The sequence below is a fragment of the Cryptomeria japonica genome, chromosome 7 (assembly GCF_030272615.1).
Source record: "Cryptomeria japonica chromosome 7, Sugi_1.0, whole genome shotgun sequence".
Lineage (NCBI taxonomy): Eukaryota > Viridiplantae > Streptophyta > Pinopsida > Cupressales > Cupressaceae > Cryptomeria > Cryptomeria japonica.
The window spans coordinates 271957567-271969581 of record NC_081411.1 but is presented as its reverse complement, the minus strand read 5'-3'; the positions used below and the strand labels follow the sequence as shown (position 1 = coordinate 271969581).

The window sequence follows — 12015 nt, the reverse complement described above, 5'->3', positions numbered from 1 at the left end:
GATTAACTCCATAGCGTGCCATGCTGATCTGGAAGAGTTAAACCTGCCGGTGTAACCCTAGATAACCCTGGACCTATTTGCCGGTAAAAGCAAATATGCAAGTATGAATATACCAATGATTAATTATTTAAAACAAGGTGTCCCCATGATGTCTTCGACATTACCAGGTGTCTTCCATGTCATTCCAAGTGTCGGTGATGTTTATATCCTGCCGGTGAGCCATATACCAGTAATTGTTCAGTAGTTACTTGTTTGCCAGCGAATGTTGCTGAATCTCCAAAGTGTTGATAAGTATTTAGTAGGTGTTGACATCAATGACAAAACCATACCAAAATACCAACAGACATATGTCTGCGAACTTCCAAAAGGGTATCTTGAAGTAGTCCTTTTTTATGCCTAGGGTCAGTGTGTCAAAATATATGGCCAAAAATCTCTCTAAGTAGGGGTCTTAGGACCTAGTCACCCCTATAGAGCCAATAGTGTGGGATAGCCTAAAAGGACTTGTTTCAAAGGTGATTTTGGTTGGTGTGAGTCCATTTGAGTTTGTGGACATTATGGGATTCATGCCCCTAACCTTGTGAGTGTCTTTTGTTGTGTTGACTCAATTTGCCACGTTGTGAGACTTAGTCAAAAGTTGAGAACCTTGAGTTGAGCAACCTAATGTGTAACCTAGAGTGTGAAGCTTGAAACCACAACCTTACCGTTTCATTAACCCTCTTAAACACTCTACATCAGCTAGTCACACTATGTATAGGTGAACAAGTGACATTTGCATGCTTTAGTCTCTATATGGGTTTGTGTGTATTCATACACCAATATTGGCATAACATTTAAAAGAAAGCATTTACTAGCACACCAATATATATGGATTGTATTGGATGCATAAGCTCAACATATAGCTTGGATTTAATAGAAGGTTGAAGATTCCATCCTAGATGCGTGGAGGGAGACTCTATTATTGGTATATGAACTATGAAGCCTCTAATTGTCAAAAGTATAAATGAAAGTTCCTCAAAGTATAGATTTGGGTCTAGGAATGATCCTAATATTTTGTGGGAGCTTACCATAATTAATGTATGTATGAAAGATTGCGACATGGAGCTGTTCATGACAATGATTTGTAAGATTATAAAGTTGATACTTCTAAAATAAATATAAGTTACTTGATAAAATAAGATATTATTTGAAGTATATTGATGAGGGTAAAAAATTATTAATAGTAACTAAAGTGATTATTACATTCAATCACTTTAGGTTTCAATTAAAACACTTTTTCATATTTCTTTTAAGATCAATAGATTATCTTTAAATGGATTAAAATAAAGATTACAATTTATAAAACTTAGCATGCTTATGACAGATATTATCAAACACACTTTTGGCCCATGTGTATCAAAGTGGCTTCTCCTAGAATGGGCTTATTTTGAATTTGGTTTAGACTATATGGGATAATTCTCACTATTCAATGTTTTCTTCATGTTTTAGACAAATTTCTTATTGATTGATGAAATTATTTTTTGGCTGAAGTAAAATTGGATTTTTGTTATAAAGCTGATCCCATAGGAAAAAGAAGTTACACAATATCGATTTCAAAACTTCTCACAATTATAGTAAATTAAGCAGTCGACAAAATAGCTGATAAGATACTGATTTTATTTCATTATTAGTCTGTGTCTATATAGGCGGAGATTTATTGTTTTCACGTCAATAGAAGGGCATTAAGCTACCTTGATAAGCGCGTGGGATGGAAAACATAGGCTTATATCAAAATTTAGTTTTTCTAATTGGCTTGAGATTGGGCAGTGCGCATTTTCTTAGGGTTTTCATTTTCTTGCAAAATCTTCTTTCAAAAAGACTGTCCAATGGGAAAAGAGGGTAAGAGGTAAAACATAGACATCAAAGTTTGGTTTTTGCCACTTTTTATTTGCTTAAACACTTGGGATCAACAGGAAAAGTATAGACTCGTCAAATTTCGGTTTTTCCAACTTTTTAACTACTTAAACATTTACCATTTATTTGGCTTGTGATTGGGCAGTGGGTATTTTCCTGGGGTTTTCATTTTCCTGCAAAATCTTTTCAGAAGACTATCCAATGGGAAAGAAGCTCAGAAAAATATCAAGCAAGTTTTACAAATTTCTTTTTTGATTGTGTGCAACACCTATTATGCATGATGATATACATGGCGAGTATTCATTGAAATAGGATGTAGACATTCATCAATTTCTTCTTGCAGGTCCAAAGCCATAATCGAGTAACCCTGTTGCATCAACAGAGCCAAGTAGGAAGGAAGGGCATTTGAAGATCCAACAATAGGAGAAGAAAAAGCATAAGGAATTGATTGAGGATGTCAGCAAAATATAGGTTATCAATTTTGGCATTAACTATTGTTGAAATTGGTGCTGTTTCAAAATATCCTTTTGTGTTTAGCGAGGTAAATTGAGTCTGGACAGCTCTGGCATTTTAAACAAGTTAATAAATATTGCACTTCTTAAGAGTATTAATGTTAAATTTTTTAGTTGTAGGTTAATCCAGACTCCACACTTATTCAAAAGCCAGCGAATCTGCTCTGCTAATACCTAATTTTCTTTTCTATAAATGACTGCCACATGAGGTTTTAAACTGCAGCAATGGATTTCTAGATTCTGAAAGTTGTAGCCACTTTCTAGGGGTTTGTTGATCACAATTATGCATTTGGTTTGATTTGCTCAGGGTTGCTGATTTAAGATTGATTTTGTTCAGATAGTATTCTTTATCTTAAGTCATCTTGTGCCTTGTCACATTGGTGTTGTGGGCTAATGTTTTAGAACTTCAGTGCTTGATATCTAATATGTAGTGTCAAAAAATCCTACTACCCAGCTGATTTATTTCAGCTCAAAGAAGACAGGGTAGTGCATGTGACTAAAAGTGTCAAAACTAGTACCATCAAACCTATAGCATCTGATATTTGTGTCACAAGGTGTCAATGTTTCATGCTCACTATATCTCACCTGTCTATGGGGTGTTTGCTTTTTTGTTTTTATGTATAAATTTGATCAAACAACTACTCCTGTATAGCATCTGATATTTGTGTCACAAGGTGTCAATTTTTTATGCTCACTATATCTCACCTGAGTCTATGGGGTGTTTGCTTTTTTGTTTTTATGTAAAAATTTGATCAAACACCTACTCCTGCTTAGCCCAGATGCAATGAGGGAAAAGATTACGTGTGAGTATATAATATATATTATTTTATCTAAATATTGCTATAGATAATCGGATAAATATGGAAGTTAGTTAACATAAGCCCAAATGTCAGGTAATAATCTTAGTTGAGTAGTATAAGGATCAATAATGTAAGTTGAACATGGAGAATTATGAACAGCAATTGAGACAAACTCATATACAATTCTATTCCTCAGGTATTGGGATTTTGAATGTTTTTGGGAGGGTCATTGGTAGCAAATAGGTAAGATCTATTTCTATTAAGATCGGATATAATATCATATTGCTGTTATGATATTGTTATGATTTGTCATATTGCTGTACGGTACAAGTTAAGATTAATGTCTACATAAAGGGTTAGGTTTTAAGTATTGTTAACATTTTGAAGAAAGAATACGGAAATTTATAGTTGCATGCTATAAATATTTTTAGTACCGTTCAATAGTACTAATTTCAAAAGTCAATGTCTGCATAAAGAGATTAAATTTAAGTATTGTTAACATTTTGAAAAAAAGTTGATGAAATTTATAATCATACGTAGTATTTCCTTTTTCAGTTTTGCTATCTAAAGATTTAACATTTCTTAAAATTTTGTTATTTTTCAGCCCTCTATGATGCTCATGTATCTGTACATGTGTATGTATATTTCAAATGAAAAATATAAATGCAGTTATGTCTTTGGAAAAAATAACTCTTTTTTTCATGAAAATTAATTCCATGTTAAGTGGTCACCTGACCAGGAGGGAATATCCAAGGGACAACACTTATATTTCCTCAAGGTTCGTGGCATCCCTCCTTAATAACCAGGTAGATAAAGTGGAGGTCCTCTCAATAACAAGGGAATTGCTTGACCAAGATGTTTTGGGGGGCTTGCAAACAGTTTTGAATTGTGCTCTATTTCATTCTGGAATCCCTCGTCTAGGAGATATGATTCTCTTTTCTGTCCTTGGGGAAGTAATCAACTACTTTCCTTTTCTCTTGGATCTTAAAGGGCTTGCTCTTACCTGTTGATGCGTTTTTTATGACTACGTCGAACAAAAAATAAAGTTGCCTAATGGTCACTTCACTCTCTCTTGATCAAAGTACGATTGCATGCTAAGATTGCAAGAAGTTCAAACAATTGACTCCAAGGTTCCTTTATGCTACGGACGTGACTCAGTTGGCTGATGTGATTGCTGGTAATCCAAGGGGCCTTACGTTTGCATCATTCTTTCACTTCTTTGTTGTGGCTGGAACTCCATCATCGGATATGGCAATTCTGTGATGCTGCTACTTCGAATGAACTAAGATGAACTGAAAATAAAGGGGAAAGGGTTTAGGAGGATCTAAATCTACTCCTAAGGGCAGTGATAACAATGAACAGTGCTTTGGTGGACAAATTTGAAATAAACCAAGCTCTTTTTCGCCAAGATCAACTACAACTCCGCAAGAACCGGTGCAATCTTCTGGGGATGCTAGAGGATTTTCAAATCGAGAAAGTACATTTGAATACCCAAAAAAGGGCGCAATCCAAATGACCATCCACAATCGAACTTACCACAAATTTAGGGGGTTCAGGCTAACTTTACATTGCAACTTACAATCAGCAAGATGCAAAAAGTATGAACCATGGAAATTCATCAAACACCATTACTATTTCTAATCTAAGTGAGGAAGGTGAAACCATATAAGTCTTGAAAAAAATAACTTAGTGGACACCATCAGAGAACAATGTTTCACTGTTATTATCTCAAAACCTATCGCAACAATTTCATACAAAGCTCCCTCCTTTTTACAAATGAGGGGGTCACCCCCTTATTTAGGCCTCAAGCCATGATTACATGCAAAACCCTAATTAGGGTTTGCCCTAAAGATTCCCCACTCAAGGTGCAACAAGGTGGGAATCGGCAATTAATAACCCATTATGCCCATGTACAATTAATTTAAAAAGCCTAAAATAGCGCCCACTAGCACATTAAATGTGCCCCATGATGTTGATTATGCCCAGAATATAACCGACACCATCATAAATGCCCATCATTCTGCTAGTGATGACGACATGCACGGAGAATCTGTCATAAATTCAACATGCAATGACCGGGTCGCCATTTGGTCAAATATTCCGATAAAGAATGCGCCACTCTACTGCCACATGTTCAATAGATCCTCGCCATGCAAGTGGACCCCGCCGTCGTATATCTGCTCCTGTACATCTGGAATCGCTGGAGAGGGAAAATTCGATTCAGGAAGAATTTTCTTTAAGTCTCTTCAACTTTCCTTGCTCAGAGAAGGTTTTTCATCAATTCTGCACATTTCCTATTTTTTAGGAAAATCTCCAAATTAGGGTTCCACGGTCCAGGAGAGAGAAAATTCTCCTACGAATGCAAATCTGTAAAAAGTTTTGAAATTTGGATGTGATTTGATGCCTAGAAATGGGTTTTTAAAAACTTTTCCTCGGGGAAATTTCTTGTTTAATTCATCCCTGATTCCTTCCTTGCCTTAGAAATTTTATCTTCAATTCATCCTTGGATGTGATTTCTTGTTGTGGAGGAATTCTCCTTTGGAAAGAAATTTGTTCCTTACCCTGAGGAAGGAAATTCTTCATACCTTAGCCAATTTTCATGATTTCCAAGAACTATGTCTTGAAGGAAGAAATTTCAAACACTTAGTCAATTTTTCACCTTTCCTGGAATCTCTTCTTCTTGGGTGCAATTCTTCCCCGATGAAGGAATTCATCTCTTTGTGCACTGTCCATGAGAAGATCATTTTAGCGCACTCCTATGTTCTTAGGCAGCATTTTACACTTGGTGGGGAATTCTTTCAATTCCATGGATTCCTTGCATCCCTCTATCTGGCGCTCCTTCTCTCACTTGGGTGCTAAAATGCCTTGGTCAAGGACTCTTGCAATTTTCCTGTTTCTCCATGCACTCCTCATTCTGGCGCCCTCCACAAGGCTGGGGCGGAAATTCCTCCTGAGGAAGGAATTCATTGTTTTGTGAATTGTCCATGTCTTCTTTTCAACATCCCTATTTTTTAGGGATCCTCCTAAAATTTAGGAGCTAGGTTCATTGGATGGAGAATTCCATCCCGATTCCGAATCTATAAAATTTTCCATACTCCGTCGAGATTTGGTGTCTAAAAATAGCAAATTCAAAAATTTGCCCGAGGGGAATTTTGCTTTTTATTCCTCCTTGACTCCTTGGATTCCATGCGTTAGGCAAAATTTCAACTTTTAGCTTGGGTGGAATTTTCACTATGCCAAGGATTCATGGAATTTTCCTTCCGTCCTTGCCTTCTCCAGTTTGGCGCCTGACTACATAGTTGGGCGGAATTTTGCACTATGCCATGAATTCATGGAATTTTCCATCTATCCTTGCCTTCCTCATTTTGGTGCCCAACTGCATCCTTGGGCGGAATTCTCGCTATGCCATGGATTCATGGAATTTTCCATCTGTCCTTGCCTTCCTCATTTTGGCGCCCAACTACATCCTTGGGCGGAATTTTCACTATGCCATGGATTCATGGAATTTTCCATCTATCCTTGCCTTCCTCATTTTGGCGCCCAACGGCATCCTTGGGTGGAATTTTCACCATGCCATGGATTCATGGAATTTTCCATCTGTCCTTGCCTTCCTCATTTTGGCGAATTTCTGAGCTTTCCATTTTAGGCATAGGCTTCCAGCACTGGATCAATTTTTGGCTCTCTGTCTGCTATCTGATTCTCAGGAATTAGAAATATCTGCAAACGCCTGATCCTCGTCGCCTTGTCTGACTGACCCTGCTAGTACTGACTTTCCAAAAATAGAAACCTTCAAGGTGTCAGTGTTAGACCCCTAGACAAGGTGCAGGAATGACTTACTATAAATAAAAACTTACTAAAAAAAGAAATTACTAAAAATAGTAAGTTTGATTTTTGGCAAAATGACGACATTCCGAGACCCCAAAAGATCCCTAAAAAATAGGGACTTTCTAAAAATAGAAAGTTGCTCCGTTTGGGCTCAAATTTTACTGGGAGGTCCCTTGAAGGGTCCTGATTCCAGTTGTATGTTCAGTTTTCCCAAAACCCTAATGGGAACCCCTAAAATCTAGGACAGAAGGCAAAAACCCTAAAATTCACAAAACGAGTCCTAGACTTAGCCGAATTTGCTCAAACGAAAGGCAGACTTGACCAATATGACCCCCAAACACTTGCAAAGCGGAGAAATTGATGAGACTGCTGCGAAAAGACCCCAAAAACAAAGCCAGAAGACCAGAAGGGCCTAAAAAGTAGGGGGTCTCCATTTGCAATGAAGCGATGTGTGAAAACGTCACAACATTACGCAGCACAGGGCATTTGCTGCAATGGCAATCAGGTTTCTCAAATGGCAGCTCTTGGAGGATGAGCCAGAGAACAAGAATAGAGAGGATGAGTTCGTGGACTTTGCAAGGTTGAATGGATTTCTTCCACCCAAGAACGAACGGGATGAGCAACTGAATGCCGCAGGCAGCAACGATGAGCAACAACGGGACCATGGCCACAGGAGGAGGGGAGTGCCAAGAAGAAGAAGGGGTCGCCTGCGAGGAAGTGGAAGTGCTTGGGCCGTTGCTCTAGTTTAGGGCTGGATGAACGATTGACATAGATATGAAATTGTTTTTTGGAAAAATATCTTTGTTCTGTTTTGAAGAATTTAGGCCAATACGCAAAGAATTAGGGTGCTTAAAGAATATAGGCCTTAATCTTTAGACTTTAGAGGCTATCAGATGCCTCTTTTTATATATTTCCGAAAACTCTTTTGTTTCTTAGATTTCTCCAGAGGAATAATTTGCTTTCTAAAGATGAATCTGCTCAGTTTTTTCTTGAGCACTGATGAATCTAGAATCATTATTATGTATATGGACAAATTATTAATATAAATATTTTGGCTATGCCGTTTACCGACCAAAAAAAATAAAATAAAATAAAAAATAAAAATTCCATGTTGAACAATTGAGCAAAAGGCTCTGGAGATTGTTACTTTCAATACAGTCTATCTCATCTCTCTACCCTCTAGATTATTGTTTCTTAAGAATGGCTTTTTGGCAGTCTTCTCTGGTGCAAAGTTCCATAATTCCTAAAATTTAATTATTATTCTATAGAGTACTAAACTATTTTATGTGAGCAAGACATTCCTGAACACCAGGAAGAAGCTACAGAAAATGTTTCCTCTGTTCTCTGTATCCCTAATTTGAAGCAGGTATTCTTTTGTGTCAATTTAAAGTGGTATAGTACATGTTGCTTTTATATTATGTTTTATTTTCTGTGCATTATTTTCTTTTATTCTCTTTCTTCATTTTTTATATTTATCAGTCAACTTCTCTTGCAATGCAGTTCATCATAATAGTTTTGAATGGTCATAGCCTGAATGAAACTGCAAGACATGTACTACAAGAGGAGCAACAGATGCACTTTATGCCTGATGAAAAATTTAAAAGTGCTATACAACCTTGTAAATATGCATACTTTGACAAGATATTTCCTTGGAACATGACTATTTGTTCTTATATGACTATGATTAGTTTGTCGTTGAATATAGTCTTTGTTCAAATATGACAAACTGACACCATTGATAATATTATATTGGCTTTCAATTTCAAGGTTGATATTTAGAATCAATGAAGTCTTGAAGAGCAGCTGTTTTGTACATCATTATTGTTATATTTACTTTATTCAATCTTGAAATCTCCCAATGAATTTTTTTTCAAGTGTTACTTTGGATACTCATTTCCTTTTCTGTATGATTTTCTGGTGCAGTTTCTATCTATCTTCCTTTCTTCATCTCTTTTTTATTTAAGTGTAGGATTAATTAGTTGTTTCCCATTATTGTTGTGTTAATCTATGACATGGCTTATGATTGGCAGCATGCTGATCCATTGATATGGATCGTATCATATTTGGCAGGAGCATTAATAAGGTGAATGGTGAATAGTTTGTACATGAGGATAAAGTGAGGATAGAGGTAGTGGGGAACTATTTCTCTCATGTTATTAATTTTCCCAATAGCTATGCAAAAATATTCTGCCCAGTTAGAAATCAGGTGAGGACAAAATATGAACTTTTCTTAATGTCATTCAGGGCTGAAAAACTTTGCAAGAGCAGTTTTATGGCAGCTAGAAGTTTTTTGGGTTAGAAGCTTTTGTTCATTTTGGGAGGGTAGTCATCAGTGCTTCTATGGTATCTACCCTTGAGCTTTCATATATTTACCTTCTAATATACCTACCAAATAGTACAGCCTTTTCTATTTGGCCCAAGAGGTAAACTGAGTTGGGCAGCTCTAGCATTTTAAAAAAGTTTCTAAGTCTTACACTTTTAAAAAATGTTAATGTTAAAGAAGAGAGATGTAGTCATCTCTATGGACCTTAAGCTCGTTTTACAAACGAAATGGCATGTTAATAGTGAAATATAGAAGAAGTTTATATGGGCTAATAGTCTCCTTTACAAAGCAGCAAAAACATAGTCACAAGGAACTTAGAGCATACACTCTTCATAATGAATCTCACGCAATGTTATTGGATGGATGTTGTTTTACTCTTTCTTGGAATAAAAAAATAGAGCTATCGTAGCAAAAATAGCAACACCTAATCGTCCTTTTTTGCAAGACATAGCCTGCAGATATGCAGACATGCCCTGCACCTAAAGCTAGAACTCCACAAGCATGGTTATGGTTAAACTGCTGGAGAACATGAAGGAGAAAGTCAACAGCAAACTTCTTTGTGATTACAGAGAATATGCAACACAGAAAAAGGCAGTCAGGCATGGAGGGATGGAAAACCCATAACAATGGGACTATAAGAATGCCATGGTTAACTGCAAACTCATGTATATGTGATTTAAAATTTTGTTAAAAATCTATATGACATTGCTTCATGTAGTTAGTCTCGGCTCTTTTTTTGTCTGTAAATAGTGCATCAATTATCAACTCCCTATATCTTCTACCGCATTCACATGGATAAAAGATAAAATTGGCATGATTTCAACTGTACAGTGTCAATATGCTTAGCAAAATTGATGAGAAAATCTTCTTCCAAAGCTATTTCTGCCGAAGATTTTCTATAAACAATTCAATGTCACATAAATCAACTCAATTCCCGTTAATCTTACATTTGGCAGGGACATTTAGCTACACCACAGCCCTTTTTGTAATACGTGCTGGTACAAAATATACTCAAATTTCCAAATGCTGGAAGTAAAAAAATTCATAGAGTAAGGCTTAGCACCTAGACAGAAAAATCATAACAGGGATACTATAACAGAATATGGCATAAGAGTAGATGACATTACCACAAGCAGGTGGAAAGCCATCCACTGCCCTTGTCTTCAGGATTCAAGTTCACAGTAGAGGTCACCAGATTATTTGGCAAGTTAATATCAGGTGCTAAAACAGAATCCTATAGGCTATGAATATGTTCCATCATTTTCTCCCATTTCAGTCTTTGCATCTCAAGGTATGTCCTAAAGTGAGCATCTATATAGTCTTTTTCACCAGTACTTGTTGTATCAGTATGTATAAAAATTAGGAATTGCTTCCAACTACAAGAGTCTAAATGGCAAACCCTCTGGCAAAACTTTAAAACATTTTTATTTAAGTTACTAGCCTGACCAGAATCAGTTGTTAGGATGTGATTTACGCCATGAAGATTGTTTCTCTCAATCTTTCCAACTCCAGCCTCATTCTTATAGACAATGACAGCCACTTCTTTACATGAGCTTTTAAACTTCTCCTGGATTATAGAGCTAAATCCTCTAAGATTTTCATCTTCGAACACAGTCAAAATGCTTCCTCCTCCCCTTCTCAACTTAAGAAATTCAAGAGTGATCTTTACGAAAAGCCAATGGGAGAGGGATCACTAAGCATCTAATGGAGACTCACAGCCATTAAGCAGAGGATAGTTTTTTTAATTTTGTGTTCTGTATCTTTCACTTCTCAAAACAGAGGAAGGACCAAAAGTAAATATAACGATATTTTGAATGTTTGCATTTGTCCAGACTTTTGGCAGTGCTAATATTACCAATTTCCACATTTGCCCTAGTAGACTTGTATGCAAAATCTGGAACCAAAGACGGGATGTGAACTGTTTTACATAATGACACAAAGAGATGTCTAATGAAATGCAATGACAAAATAGATTTGTTGATAGTTCGATAAGGCTTTAGAAACTCTAAAGCAAATGCAATTGGCAGGTCTCAAGCCATATTCCATAACCTTTGCTAGCATCCTCCCTACCTGTGCTAAAATGGGAGATTTGGAATAGGGTATAGATACCCATCAAAGCTTAATAGAAGAAGAATTTTTTTCATATATATAGCTGGAAATGCTCTAGCAGGCATAGACAAGGCATTTGGTCAAAGGCATGTGGTCTGCTTGACCAAATGCCTTAAACAGAACTGGTCTCATGGAATGTCATGATTGCCTGATATGCACAAAATGAAATATTTTTAAAAGACTTTAGTAACTTTCTAGCAAATGCAATTTGCAGGTGTAATGCCGAATACCACAGCTTTTCCCAGTATCCTTCCTGCGTGTGCCAAAATGGGAGCTTCGAAAATGGATATGGACATCCATCACAGCATTAAGGGAGGGTTTTGTCAGATGCTATAGTTGTAACTGACCTGGTAGACATGAATGCAAAATGAGCAAGCATAAACAAGACGATGTGAACTGTAACATAATACTTCAAAGAGATGTGTCCCCGTGGACTGCAATGATTGCAGGATATGCACAAAATGGATTTGTTGAAAAGGATTTAGTCACTTTCGGGCAAATATAATAGGTTGGTGTAAAGCCAAATTCCACAACCTTTGCCAGCTGCCTCCCTCCC

General features: G+C 36.7%; 1 long non-coding RNA gene across 3 annotated transcripts; it reads left to right on the top strand.

Moving 5' to 3' along the window:
• The first annotated feature begins 1596 nt into the window (after positions 1–1596).
• LOC131058811 (uncharacterized) lies at positions 1597–8877 on the top strand. 3 transcript variants are annotated; one of them, XR_009109650.2, is made up of 3 exons: positions 1597–1875; positions 2036–2361; positions 8528–8877. It is a non-coding gene; the product is annotated as an uncharacterized LOC131058811 (long non-coding RNA). The 3 variants fall into 3 exon arrangements; XR_009109648.2 differs by having other exon boundaries at positions 1597–1882; XR_009109649.2 differs by lacking the exon at positions 8528–8877 and having other exon boundaries at positions 1597–1882; positions 2036–2663.
• The last annotated feature ends 3138 nt before the right edge of the window (positions 8878–12015 follow it).